This window comes from Salmo trutta, chromosome 18 (genome assembly GCF_901001165.1).
Source record: "Salmo trutta chromosome 18, fSalTru1.1, whole genome shotgun sequence".
Lineage (NCBI taxonomy): Eukaryota > Metazoa > Chordata > Actinopteri > Salmoniformes > Salmonidae > Salmo > Salmo trutta.
The window spans coordinates 31,173,939-31,179,762 of NC_042974.1; the positions used below are offsets into that span (position 1 = coordinate 31,173,939).

At 48.7% G+C, this 5,824-nt stretch overlaps 1 pseudogene; it reads right to left on the minus strand.

The window, feature by feature from the left end:
• Positions 1 to 2,105: 2,105 nt before the first annotated feature.
• LOC115152664 (arylsulfatase I-like) lies at positions 2,106 to 4,106 on the minus strand (annotated as a pseudogene).
• Between the last annotated feature and the right edge of the window lie 1,718 nt (positions 4,107 to 5,824).

Here is a 5,824-nt window from a genome sequence, read left to right on the forward strand (position 1 = left end):
CGCTATCTTCATGTGTACTACACATGACTTCACTCCAGGGCCACAACCCTTTCTATAATTTCAACTCAAAACGCTAGAGGTTTTTGACTCTGAACATAGACTGCTTATGTTGCCGTTGTTGCTGTGTGACGGATCACTGTGACGTCACTAAAGGTCACTCCTACCCAGCTGACCTCCTGGACAGCACACTGTGTGTGTCACCTCAGTGATTTATAGCTTGTGTCACTTCACAGGAATCAGCTCGCTATATGTTTTTTTGTCTCAGACCTACAGGGCCTCTGAGTTTTGGGGTTTGAAGCTGTAGTGGCTGCCTTCAGAAAGACCCAACGTTAATTCAAAGCATTCTTGACTAATCTCATTCCCAGATTCCAGTTTCAGTGTTTGGGCTGTGATGATAGTACTATGCATATATCTATATGGAATGTATGCACACACACACACACGTAAACACACAGATGTTCAACACAAGTGACAAAATCGCCAACACATTCTGTCAGAGTCTCTTTATGAATGGAAAGCAGCAAACGGCAGAACGCATTTCAGTATACCATTAGCATCAAACTATACATAGACACTTACTGGTATGTTAGGATATGTTCATCTTTTCAAATGGCGAGATAACAGATAAGGCAGGGAGTGCTTCAAACAGCATGGCCTTGCTGCCCCCCTAGGAAGCCTTCCTCCTCCTTTCTGTTTATGTAACTCTGTACATCAGATCTCAATTCTGACTCACATGCATCCTGCCTATTACTTAAAAACTGACCTGATCTCCGAATGAAATGAGAAAGTGAGGAGGAAGAAGAATATGAGAAGAAGACGATGAAGAGGGAGGAGGAGGAGGATGAAGAACATGTTCCTACTGCTGTAGGAAAGAGGCAAAGAGCAAGAGAAAATCAGATGAAATGAGAGATAGAGGGAGAAAGAGCGAGAGATCAGACAAGAGGGAAGGGTGAGACTTGGCTGGAGGGAGAAAGGAGGAGGCAGGGAAGTAGTAGGCAGCTTGTTGCTGGAAATAAGAAATGAACAGCGCTTCTCCCTTCTGTGTGTGGGATTGCTGCAGAATTGCTGAACGTTACCTACATTATATACAGTACAAGCATAATCACACATTAGTTCCTGCACAAATTACTTACAGGCAAGAGATGCAAGCCTCACATTTGATCTAATCTGATGTGATCTGGATTCTATAATGTGACACATCCAAACCCTAAGTGCCACCCTGATCCAGTCTGCTCCAGTTAAATCCGCATTATTTCACAGTCCGCGATTTGCCAGCTGGTATATCACACTTACAGTATGAGCCACATACACTCTTAGAGAAAAGGAAGCTATCTAGAACCTAAAAGGGTTTGACAGCTGTCCCCATAGGAGAAGCCTTTGAAGAACCCTTTTGGTTCCAGGTGGAACCCTTTTGGTTCCAGGTAGAACCTTTACCACAGAGGGTAATACATTGAACCCAAAAGGGTTCTATGTGGAACCAAAAAGGGTTCTCCCTGGAACCAAAAAGGGTTCTCCTATGGGGACAGCTGAAGAACCATTTTGGAATCTTTTTGTCTAAAAGTGTATGTCTGGAACGTGGCTTGGGTTTTGGGTGTAATGTACTGTAACCGCACTGAAGAGCACAACTGCCACAGCATTTTTGACTGAGTTTATGCTGGCCAATCCCCAATTTATGATTTTGATGCAATGAGGTGTTGTTTAGAGTTGGTTAGGCAACAGAGGAGTATGCCATAAGCAGCGTGAAGCCTGGACGGTCCATTATATCATCAAGTACAAATCAAAAAAGGTGTCTGAGCGTCATTCTGATTTTGTCCTGTTGATGGGCGGATGAGACATCAAAAAATCACCCTCAACATCAATCTTACAGTTGCACCCTCCTTGGTGGCCAGGGGACAGCCAGTGACTAAAATCCAGTCCCATGTAGGTCTGTCAGTCCTGTCTGTCTGTCCACGTGCTCCTTCCATCCCTCTGAGGACAAAAAGAACAGAGAGGACCTATGCACATTTTTAAAGAGGGCTTGCAGTTTGCACACCTAATAGTGCCTCATCATACTACTATTCCCCTTCCCTCCCTCCCTGCTGCCCCCTGGCTCCTTGCTGCCCGGCTTACCCAGCCAGGGTGTACACATCCCCCCATGGAGCTGAGGGGTCCACCATGTGGTCACCAGGTGGGTTTCGGGGGGGGGGGGGAACGGCCGTCTGGTTGTACCCGGCCAGTCTGGCCAGCAGTATCTTGACCACCTCCGGCAGTGCATCAGCCAGGTTTGAGATCTCATAAGGGTCCCGGCTTTGCCCCATGTCCTGCCACTGCTGGCCCCCCCGGGCAGGGTCTGTCAGCAGCTTCCAGTCCCCAGCCCGTATGGCTGCCCGCACTGCTGTGTCCCAGATGCCGAAGCTGTTGAGGGCCTGGAGTCTGCCTCACTGGGCTGTCGAGATATCGGGTCGATATTGAACAGGATCTCAGTGCGGGGGTAGGGCAGCCCCTGGCTGATGGCCCCCCACACGTTGTGGCCGTCCTGCTGGACACGGCCCTATTCGGGTGCCCCCACCAGAGACAACGGGGGGAGGGGGTACCAGTCAGAAACATGGATCAGCGCCTTGCTCACCTTCCATTTCCGCTTCAGGAATGGGCTGTGAACGAAACCCACTGCCCGCACTCTCCCTTCCCAGTAGATACCCTTATCTCTACGCAGGGGCCAGGTGCAGCTCCCAGAGAAGGGCTGGCCCCCGTTGTCTGAGGAGTAGACCAGGACAGAGTTCTGATAGAGGCCCCTGGTCCTCAGCTCTTGCACCAGCTCCCCCACACTCTCGTCCACACAGCTCAGAATAGCTGCATAGTGTTGTCACGGGCAGTTGTCCAGGTTACTGCAGCGTCACAGAAAGTGGTTTGGTGCCTGCAGGGGTGTATGGACGGCCTGCAGTGCCAGGTACAAGAAGATGGGCTTCCGGGGTCATGGGCCCTCAGGTTCTTCTGAACCCTGGGTAGAAAGGTTACATCTTTATATAATTGAGACGTTATGTAAAATACATCAACTCTGTTGTGTCCAAATCTTTGAAATAGCCAAAGACTGAAATGCCCAATTATAATCAAATGCGAATCACTTTATCAAGAACACTCTAAAAACCTCTTCATTCCGTTTCCAACATGCACAGTAGTGTTTAGTACTAGACAAGCTCCTTTTCATACATGTAATACAACATCACGAAAGATGTGTGTAAGGGCTGGCCTCACCTCTTTATGTAGAGTGTTGCAGAGTAGTTACTGCTCAGCTCCAGGTCGTCTCTCCCCGTCGTGCAGGTCGAAGCCTGGTCACAGCTCTGACAGGAGAAGTGTTCACTGCCAGTCAGGGAGCCTAAGAAGCTATGGAAGCTGTGGCCCGTGGGCAGGTAGCCCGGCCGGCAGAAGCCCAGGTGCCACTTCCCTACCATGTGGGTGCTGTAGCCTGCCTCCTGCAGTCGTTCAGCCAGAGTGGGTGCATCCGGGGGCAGGCACAGGGACCGGCGTGCCTGGATGATGGAATGCTGGAGGCCCGTGTGGATCTGGTACCTGGGAAAAGGGGGAGAGGAGGGGAAGGTGAGATGAGAGCTAAAGCAAGATTGTCAGAACCAATTTATTGTCAGGGATCACAGTTAGAACCTTCAAACAATTGTTCTAAACACATACATACTTATTCAAAACAACATGCAATGTTCTGACAGATCACTCCTTTATTTAGAAGCAAGGTTATAAGAATGCACAGGCGTTTGAGAAGAATCATTCCATTCAGGATAATATATAATAAGCCAGTACAATAAATACATTACTCACCGTCCAGTCATGAGCTGGCTGCATGAGGGCGAGCAGATTGGCTGGACATAGTAGTTCTCCAGCTTCACCCCCTCCCCAGCCAGCTGGTCCAGGACTGGAGTGTGGATGTCCTAGCCATGGTAGCCCATGTCCCCATAGCCCTGGTCATCCGCCATGATGAAGATGAGGCGGAGAGGCACGCAGCAGAAACAGCCTAGTATGGCTACTCTGAGCAGAGGGAAGGCTGACTCGACAGCACCTCTCATAACCATCATCAGTCTGGAGGTTAGTGTATGTCTGAGATCTGTTACTCCGATTCAGACCAGGATTGCGAAGCACTCCCTGCTCTCTGTCTGCACAAACAGTGGGGGTAGGAGGCTACCTGCTGAGTTGCATAGGGAGCATAGTGAGTGTGCGTGCACCCGAAGAAGGATCAATCTTTCTTGCTCCGCTGTAGACTATGTTCCACCTACTTCCTACCTCTCTGTTGTCTCCCTATCCCTCTCCACGTTGCATAAGATGTCTTTGATGTGGTGCGAGTAGGTGAGGGTAGTGGAGAATGTAGCTGTCTGTGAGATAGTTTGGTGTGTGTCACTCTTAGTGTCCCTCACACTGCTCTATCTCTGTCTCAGGTTTTGTCAAGGTTGTTTCTGTCTGGGCTGTGTGTGTCTGTCTGGGCTGCGTGTGTCTGTATGGTCTGTGTGTGTCTGTATGGTCTGCGTGTGTCTGTATGGTCTGTGTGTGTATGTCGGTCTGGACTGTGTGTGTCTGTATGGTCTGTATGGTCTGTGTGTGTCTGTATGGTCTGCGTGTGTCTGTATGGTCTGTGTGTGTATGTCGGTCTGGACTGTGTGTGTCTGTATGGTCTGTATGGTCTGTGTGTGTCTGTATGGTCTGTGTGTGTATGTCGGTCTGGACTGTGTGTGTCTGTATGGTCTGTGTGTGTCTGTATGGTCTGTATGGTCTGTGTGTATATGTCGGTCTGGGCTGTGTGTGTCTGTATGGTCTGTGTGTGTCTGTATGGTCTGTATGGTCGGTGTGTGTCTGTATGGTCTGTGTGTGTATGTCGGTCTGGACTGTGTGTGTCTGTATGGTCTGTATGGTCTGTGTGTGTCTGTATGGTCTGTATGGTCGGTGTGTGTCTGTATGGCCTGTGTGTGTCTGTATGGTCTGTATGGTCTGTGTGTGTCTGTATGGTCTGTGTGTGTATGTCGGTCTGGACTGTGTGTGTCTGTATGGTCTGTATGGTCTGTGTGTGTCTGTATGGTCTGTATGGTCTGTGTGTCTGTATGGTCTGTGTGTGTATGTCGGTCTGGACTGTGTGTGTGTGTCTTTACATTATTCGAGGTCGGACAACACTGCATCTTTTTTGTTATTTTGACCAGTTGTCATTTTCTGCAAATAATTTCCCTAAATGACAATATTTTTATTTGGAATTCGTGAGAAATGTTGTCAGTAGTTTATAGAATAAAACAAAAATGTTCATTTTACCCAAACATACCTATAAATAGTAAAACCAGAGAAACTGATAATTTTGCAGTGGTCTCTTAATTTTTTCCAGACCTGTATAGACACGCACACACACAATTGTTTTGCAACTCCATTGAAAAACACATGTGGAAGGTATAGATCACAGGGTGAAAAACAATGTTGACACCTCCTGGCCATGAAGTAAACTACAATCCTACAACCACAAGCTCCAGGAGCGTTGACATCTACAGTGCCTTCTACAGACACAGCCGCTGAGGCTGAGGGAACATAGGGCTGAGGAAACATAGGGCTGAGGAAACATAGGGCTGAGGAAACATAGGCCTGAGGGAACATAGGGCTGAGGAAACATAGGGCTGAGGAAACATAGGGCTGAGGAAACATAGGGCTGAGGAAACATAGGCCTGAGGGAACATAGGCCTGAGGGAACATAGGCCCGAGGGAACATAGGGCTGAGGGAATATAGGGCTGAGGGAACATAGGGCTGAGAAAACATAGGCCTGAGGGAACCAGTGGCGGTTCTAGACCATTTCAACTGGGGGGGCCAAGC